The sequence below is a fragment of the Esox lucius genome, chromosome 5, assembly GCF_011004845.1.
Source record: "Esox lucius isolate fEsoLuc1 chromosome 5, fEsoLuc1.pri, whole genome shotgun sequence".
Lineage (NCBI taxonomy): Eukaryota > Metazoa > Chordata > Actinopteri > Esociformes > Esocidae > Esox > Esox lucius.
This window is the reverse complement of record NC_047573.1, coordinates 27,597,614-27,606,881: the sequence shown is the minus strand read 5'-3', so window position 1 is coordinate 27,606,881 and position 9,268 is coordinate 27,597,614. Positions and strand designations below refer to the sequence as shown.

The 9,268-nt window shown below is 42.5% G+C and overlaps 1 pseudogene; it reads left to right on the top strand.

The window, feature by feature from the left end:
• Positions 1–4,570: 4,570 nt before the first annotated feature.
• Positions 4,571–6,467, top strand: LOC117592793 (annotated as a pseudogene).
• The last annotated feature ends 2,801 nt before the right edge of the window (positions 6,468–9,268 follow it).

Below are 9,268 nucleotides of genomic sequence, written 5' to 3'. Positions count from 1 at the left end.
AGAGGTAGGGAGATGTGAGGACTGGTGGGGCTATCGGGACCCGCCGTACCGGTTCTCGCAGCCGGCGCCCCCCGCTGCCCAGGAGCCGCAGCCAGCGCCCCCTGCTGCCCGGGAGCCACAGCCAGCACCACCCACTGCCTGGGAGCTGCAGCCAGCGCCGCCAGCGCCCCCCGCTGCCCGGGAGCCGCCGCCAGCGCCCTCGCCTGTCCCGGCCTCAGCGGCGCCCTCGCCTGTCCCGGCCTCAGCGGCGCCCTCGCCTGTCCCGGCCTCAGCGGCGCCCTCGCCTGTCCTGGCCTCAGCGGCGCCCTCGCCTGTCCCGGCCTCAGCGGCGCCCTCGCCTGTCCCGGCCTCAGCGGCGCCCTCGCCGGTCCCGGCCGCTCTGCCAGCTCTCCCTGGCCCTCCGCCGGCTCAATGCTGGTGTCAGAACATTAAGCCACAGGGCGTGAAGAAGAACGAATTCCCCTCACACACGCCACTGTTTATAACCAATGGGGATTGCCCTGCGTTAGTTATGTCTATAACTGAACAGGCTGATCCATTAATGGTGCTACACACACACTGCCCCTATCAGAGAGCAGTGGAGCAGCGGCTACACACACTGACTCACACAACGCTGTGCTGAGTGGCGTAGGGGAGACAGTCGTGAGTCTGTGAGGACGTGTTATTAGGGCTGTTCACGCCACCCGTTGCTCGCCCAGCAGGGTCCTCCACACCCCGAGTCCATCGATACGGATGGAGAAGAGAGGACCACTGCCAAGGGGACCTCCTAGCCGAAGGAAGAGAGACGCTCCCTCCTCACTGAAACAGATAGGAGGGCACAACTCTGGAAGTGCGGGGGGTCCAGTAGCCCTTTCCTGGCATGGTCAGGACCCAGGTACACCACGCAATAGGGTCCGTCGAAGCCGCCAGGGCGAGCAGCGCCACTCAGCTGAGATGATCATGAAGAATCGTCACAGTGCAAATCAATGAAGTGAAGATCAGACTTGCTGAAGAAAAAGGGAGGCTGAGTGTAGGGCACACTCAGTTATATAGGAGCTGGTGTGCCCCGATTGGCTGAGCCATAGTGAATATATATTTTTCAGTGATCGCTGCAAAGGCAGTGGGGTAAACCACTAGGAGCAAAGCCAAGCAAAGGGGGGCGGAGCTATGTGACATATAACTGTCTTCACTCTTCCTTGGCTACCTAGTGGAAGTGACTAGCTCGTCACTTTAAAAGCGAAACAGACATTTTCGGCCAGACAACTTTTCCTTTGTTTGTCTAACAAACAAACCGAACTGGACAATTAGTTGTCTAGTTAGCTATGGTAGTTTCCATATATGAATGAAACAGGAAAAAATCCAACTAGTTAGCCAATTACACAGCTAAATACTGCAACTACTTTCGTTACAAGACTGAGCAAACAACCAGCAGATGTACTTGTCTTTCAAGGTCATTGTGACGGTTTTGCTATTGTCATCTACAAGATATTAGCACAATTTCACAGCATTAAATATGGACAACAACAAACACATATACACAGTTTATTTGTTACTTCACCAGGACATCATTATCACTTTGAAAGAGCAAGGATGTTTCCAACTTTGTATTACCAAACAACATTGAAACAGCCTCTTCTAAATTAAAAAGTTATGGTCACTTTTTGTAAGCATTTTGGTAATAAAATAAAACTGAAATAACGTAAAATGACAGCATACTCTTTTTCTGGTTTCTTATTAATCACAACATCAACTGGAATACAGTAACTGGTTTTCATCAGGTAGATTTTGTGATTTTTACCCAAATATTATTGTTAAATCAATAGACTGAACAAAAAATATACAAAAAAACAGAATCATTTTAAAGACTTTACTGGGTTACAGATCATAGAAGGAAATAAGTCAATTAAAATAAATAAATTAGGCCCAAATCTATGGATTTTCCAAGACTGAGAATACAGATCTGTATTTCTTGGTAATAGATACCAAAATATTGTAGGGTCATGAATGAGGAAACCAGTCAGTATCTGGAGAAACCACCATTTGCCTCCTGTAGTGTGACTTATTCTTACCATATAGTTGATCAGGCCGTTTATGTGGCAAAATAAATGTTTTCCATTGTTGTTGCACAAAGTTGCTGGATAAGGATGGAAACTAGACACACTTAGACATTAACTACTGGGGGTGTCAGACTCTGACTGAACCACTGTCTTACTCTGGTCACACTCTGAGGAGACCACCTGACATTCCAGTTTAAAGGTCTCTAGTATTCTCACACAGACCTGAGCCAATCAACGCCTCTTCTTGATCGGTAGCATTAACATGCACAGCCCAGTGTCACAAGGATCAGCAAACACTTCCTGGAAACAGAAAATGTCTCAGTTCTGCCAAGTCTCTATACTCACCAGACAGGTCACCCATTGAGCATGTTTGGAATGTTCAGGATCCAACAGTGTTCCAGTTCCAGACAAAATCCAGTAACTTGGTTACAGACACTGAAGAGTAGTGAGACAACAATCTACAGGCCACAATAAACAGTCTGATTTACTCTATGAGAACATGTGTTGTGCTGCATCAGGAAAATGAGGCAAATGGTCAGTTCTGATACAGACTGGTTTTCTGATACACCTGTTTTTTGTGAAAAACAGATCCACATCAATGTTCCCAATCATGTGAAATCCATAGATTAGGGTCTAATTCATTTTTTTTTATGATATCTTGATTCATAATAACTGTGGGTTTAGCTGATTTGGCATTCGACAAGCAGAGTGGTATTGTTACTTGTAAATCCAGACATGATTTTCATTCAAATGATTAAATGTATAGCTTTAGACCAATAAACTGCAATAGATAGAGTATATGAAATAAAATAAAATAATGAATTTCATTATTGGTAGACTACATGGTCTGACGTGTGTTTTCAGTTATATAAGAAAAGGTGTATTTCTGGATCTCCCACTTTTTTTACCTGGTAGCAGACAATATAAAAACAATACAGCAGGACACAGATATATTTAGACAATAGACAAAGACAACAACTTGACAAAACTACAATTAAAAGGCACATCTCATGAAGCAGTTGCAGGTGTCAGTAAATGTGTTAGTGATTAAGTCTTTAAAAGAGGCCATGTTGACAAAAGTAGATCTCAGATGGGGGAGTGAGGCTGAAGAGGGTTTTGTATAATAACAGTAACCAGTGTATCTTGTCTCAGGTATATAGTGATGGACGGTTTATCCCTTGGTAGCCTATGGGGCTTTCGGCCGGATTTCACTAGTGGGACATTTTGGGTCCTAGATTCATTTCTGTAACAGATACAACCTATTATGATGTATCCTTTTAATAGCAACCCCTCTGGCTACAATAAAAACACATAAAAACAGACTTCTGGGTCAATATTTATAAAACTCATCTGTTTGACAGGCAAAAAAAATGTTTTCGGAAAACATTTCTGCCATTCAGCATCAAGATTTTTTTTTTAAAGCATTATTAGATTTTGTGTCAATGGTATTTCCTCATACTTTCATGCCTTTACTATCAAATTACACTGTAATTGGGTTGAAAATAATGAAAAATAATATAATAGAAGGTAAAAAATATAGGCACCCCCAAAAAATGTGGTTCTTCTACCTAGAAATAAAACATTATGAAATAAATAAGATTGAATGTAAAATCCCATGTAATAGGTGTAATGACTCAAAACGGCCAGCAGATGGCAGCACTAGATCGCTAGTTACGTTTGGACTTATATATTTTATAAACTCAGAAAAATTACCAACTTCTTCCCAAAAACTCAAGAACATCCCCATACTATTTTGACTAAATATTAATTTTTATATCTTATATATAATACAAACGATGTATTATGGTTAAAAACATCATATATAGTGATGTACACGCTTGTAATATTTATACTGATGTACAAATGAGCCTTTCTAAGATGAATAGGCAATGTCGTTGCCTGGTGAAAAGTTCTCATAGCAACCCAAACTATACAACTATACAACCCATATTATACACGGAAAACCCCAATTATACACGGAACGCTTCAGGAAAGTGGCTACAAATAATATACCATTGGAATCGGACGATTATGGAGAATCTATTTTTCGAAATATTTATGCAAATTAGCACTGTCCGCGGGATCGCGGACGTCGACCATGAATGGGTACAGAGTCTAGTTATGTCTTTCTAAGGAAAGGTCACTAACACTAACAGGTCACTTTGAACAATTGCAGCAGGTCCTTTCACAGGTTTGAGATACAGAGAAAGTTGTAGTAAGTATGTGAGATCTCTATTTGTTTGACATGCACTTTCTTTCTGCACTCACAGGCTGTCACTTCTGCTGTTCTGCTAATTGTTCTTGAATTGGGAGAAATTATGACCTAGACCTTGAAGGTAACAGAATTGAGAATTTTTACTCTGGCTATGATAGATCAATAATTCCCTCTACTGGCCAGACCTGATATCTGATATCTGAGTTCACCACAGAACCAGGAAGTCACAGAAAACAAACCACTCCTCTGAAAAGAAACTGTTCAAGGAAAACAAAACTAATCTCTAGTTCTTTTTCTCTGTTTGTATGTGTGTGAAAATGACAGAGGCCGTAACCTCAATTAGTTGTTCGATCTGTTTAGATTTACTGAAGGATCCAGTAACTATTCCCTGTGGACACAGTTACTGTATGGGCTGTATTAAGGACTGTTTGCATCAGGAAGATGACAAGGGTATCTACAGCTGCCCCCAGTGCAGACAGACATTCATACCAAAACCTGTTCTAAACAGAAACACCATCCTGGCTGAATTGGTGGAGAATCTGAAGAAGACAAGACTCCATGCTGTTCCTCCTGATCATTATTATGCTGGACCTGGAGATGTGGAGTGTGATTTCTGTATTGGGAGAAATCTCAAAGCTGTCAAGTCCTGTCTGGTGTGTCTGGCCTCTTACTGTGAGACTCACCTCCAGCCTCACTATGAATCTCCTGCCTTTCAAAAGCACAAGTTGGTCCAAGCCTCCAAATAACTACAGGAGAAGATCTGTTCTCATCATGACAAACTACTGGAGATTTACTGTCGTACTGATCAGCAGTGTATCTGTTATCTTTGTACAATGGATGAACATAAAGGACATGATACAGTCTCAGCTGCAGCAGAAAGGACTGAGAAACAAGTAAGATGGGAACTCTACAGTATAGGATAAAACATATATGTGTGGATGTGGGTGTATTTGATATAAAATATATTTTATTTGTGGGTATGTTTGTAACAGCTACACCGTGAGCAATCTATGAACCTTACATAAGCATTGCTATTATATCTTATCTATTATACACCACTAATGTAAATCTCCCCCTTTGACTGGAATCAGTAGAATTCAGTAAGAATCTGTATAAGGAATAAGAGGGTTTGGTGTACATGGTTGAGGTACGTTTTGTTCATGTGCAATGCAATGCTAAATAGGATAGGCAAGGTGGTCTAGTGGTCAGGGAATCTAACTCATGTCTGAAATGTCCCTGGTTCTAATCCCCAAACATCAAGGTGATACTGTATCTATGTCAGTCAATTCTTGATCAAGACAGTTCATCCTAATTGCTTCTGCCTCCCCTGTAACATTTCCCCAGGTGGTTGATATGAAAGGAACTGGATCATAATCAACTTGCCTGGTTAAACGATGGTTAAAGTAAAGCCTTAATCTGTAGTATATTGGCCCTGTACCACAAAACTAGAGGGATTCACAGTTATGTTCAAAATTTGACATTCCATCTGTTATCCGTCTGGTTCAGACGCAACGTTCTGTAGTTGACAGTTGGATCAAACATGGTGGCCAAGGATCTGAGATCAGAGTGATAATATGTACCGACTGTATGTATCTACTTTATATACCGACAATACCAAAATTATAAGAAAGAAGAACATATCCTGATAACATTAATACATGTTATATAATTCAAAATTGCTATACTTTGCTGATTACATTTGTTTATGATGTATTTCTCTGCAGAGACAGTTTGGGGAGAAATATTTGGAATCCCAGAAGAGAATTGGAGAGAGAGAGAGAGAAAAAGATTCAGGAGTTGAGACAGGCTGTGGAAACTCTGAAGGTGAGTGTTGTAGCTGATATAATTACATGTACAGGACCAATAAGAAGTTTGGACACACCCACTGAATGGATTAGTGTATCTAAACTTTTGACTGTCACTGTATATTTACATTTACATGCTGTCTATAATCCTGTTGATAACAGAGTGAATTAACTTAAGATGGACCCACTTCTCTCTCTGTGTCCTAACAGCACTCTGCACAGGCAGCAGTGGAGGACAGTGAGAGGATCTTTACTGAGCTGATCCGCTACCTTGAGAAAAGACGCTCTGAGTTGAAGGAGCTGATCAGAGCTCAGGAGAAAACTGAAGTGAGTCGGGCTGAAGGACTCTTGGAACAACTGGAGCAGGAGGGTGCTGAGCTGAGGAGGATGACATCCATTTCCTCCAGGTGACATCACTAACTTACCTTGCAATACTCTGTAATGGATCCCTCTTGACTTCTTTACCAGTGAAATGGACTGGAACTTAATTCACTGTCTGTCTATGTCAAAACCTATTGCTTCTTTCCCTCTCTTTGTAGAGTTTCCAGTCTCTCTGTGTCTCTCCGGGATCTGAGGTCTTTCCCAGTATCACTGTCTATCCAGTATCCACACATCTCCTTTGAGCTTGTAAAGAAATCAGTCTCTGAACTAAAACATCAAATACAGGATGTATGCCAAAAGGAAATGGACAGGATATCTTGGGAAGGTTGATCAAAATTATTATTCATATTAATTATGCTCCGTTCTCCTGACAACTGCGCCCTCTGCTGCCTCACCTCCCCCTGCAGTGGACGCGCTCCAGCGTTCGACGTCACTGGTCTTCTAACACCACCGTCCATCTCATTATGCATTTCACCTGGGTCTTGTTTAGCGCACCTGGTTCTCATCCTCATCATTCCCACCAGTATATATGTTCCCTCTGCTCCCCCTGTCTTTTTGTGTAATTGTCTCGCTGTTACCTAAAGAGCAGTGTCTCGTTTCGTGTATACATCACTCTGTTATTAAAAGATACAAACAAAGTATTTCGCCGTTCTCCTGCTCCTCTTTGTTCCGCCCCGAAGACGTGACACCCTGTTATTTTATGGGGCTTCCAAGACCTGCGCCACCAATATTTAACAACAATGATTTGTTGGGTGAATTCTAGAAAGATAAGAAATAATGGTGGTGGATCAAAACAGATCTGCCCAAGGGATTAGCATAATGGGATGGCCAGGTGGCATTGTACAAGACGGTACCGTATAAAATTGTGTCTGAGGCTGGAAAGGCAGTTGTTCTGCAGACCAACTCAGCTTTTTTGAACATTCATTAAAGTCTATTTTGGATTCACAAGTTCCTGAGTCTGTGCATCTTTTTGGCTTGAGATCAGAAGTATTTTCCATAACATATCATTGGAGGCACAGCTGAGATTGGCATCGGGCCAGACTGGCTGTCGGCTGTCAAGGCACTGTTGATCGGGTCATACAAACTGCATGTGTCCATGTTAAGAGGTAAGCATGTCCTTACTTTATTTTAGTGGTTTGAGATCTGAAGCATTTTCCACGACAGTTTGAATACAGCTGGAACCTGATAGTAAGGACATAGGTCATGCCATCAACTGTAAAGATCTGATTTAGCTCATCAAGGAAGGTTACAAGGAGAACTGCATTATATGATCCAATATGAGGTGTTCTTCCCACCACACCATCTTCCCATATAGTATACAGTGGGGAGAACAATTATTTGATACACTGCCGATTTTGCAGGTTTTCCCACTTACAAAGCATGTAGAGGTCTGTCATTTTTATCATAGGTGCTCTTCAACAAAAATCCAGAAAATCACATTTTATGATATTTAAGTAATTCAATTGCATTTGATTGCATGACCTAAGTATTTAATCAGAAAAGCAGAACTTAATATTTGGTACAGAAACCTTTGTTTGCAATTACAGAGAGCATACATTTCCTGTAGTTCTTAACCAGGTTTGCACACACTGCAGCAGGGATTTTGGCCCACTCCTCCATACAGACCTTCTCCAGATCCGGGGCCTTCTCCAGATTCAGGGCTGTCGCAGGGCAAAACAGACTTTCAGCTCCCTCCAAAGATTTTCTATTGGGTTCAGGTCGGGAGACTGGCTAGGCCACTCCAGGACCTTAGGATGCTTCTTATGGAGCCACTCCGTAGTTGCCCTGGCGTTGTGTTTCGGGTCGTTGTCATGCTAGAAGACCCAGCCATGACCCATCTTCAATGCTCTTACTGAGGGAAGGAGGTTGTTGGCCAAGATTTCACGATACATGGCCCCATCCATCCTCCCCTCAATACGGTGCAGTCATCCTGTCCCCTTTGCAGAAAAGCATCTCCAAAGAATGATGTTTCTACCTCCATGCTTCACGGTTGGGATGGTGTTCTTAGGGTTGTACTCATTCTTCTTCTTACTCGAAAAAGGGCGAGTGGAGTTTAGACCAAAAAGCTCTATTTTTGTCTCATCAGACCACATTACCTTCTCCCATTCCTCCTCTGGATCATCCAGATGGTCATTGGCAAACTTCAGACGGGCCTGGACATGCGCTGTCTTAAGCAGGGGGACCTGGCAAGCGCAGCAGGATTTTAATCCATGACGGCGTAGTGTGTTACTAATGGTTATCTTTGAGACTGTGGTCCCAGCTCTCTTCAGGTCATTGAACAGGTCCTGCCGTGTAGTTCTGGGCTGATCCCTCACCTTCCTCATGATCATTGATGCCCCACGAGGTGAGATCTTGCATGGAGCCCCAGACCGAGGGAGATTGACCGTCATCTTCAACTTCTTCCATTTTCTAATAATTGCGCCAAAAGTTGTTGCCTTCTCATGTCCTTACACAGCTCTCTGGTCTTGGCCTTTGTGGAGAGGTTGGAGTCTGTTTGATTGAGTGTGTGGACAGGTGTTATTTATACAGGTAACAAGTTCAAACAGGTGCAGTTAATACTGGTAATGAGTGGAGAACAGGAGGGCTTCTTAAAGAAAAACTAACAGATCTGTGAGAGCCAGAATTCTTACTGGTCGGTAGGTGATCAAATACTTATGTCATGCAATAAAATGCAAATTAATTATTAAAAAATCATACAATGTGATTTTCTGGATTTTTGTTTAAGATTCCGACTCTCACAGTTGAAGTGTACCTATGATAAAAATTACAGACCTCTTCATGCTTTGTAAGTAGGAAAACCTGCTAAATCGGCAGTGTATCAAATACTTGTT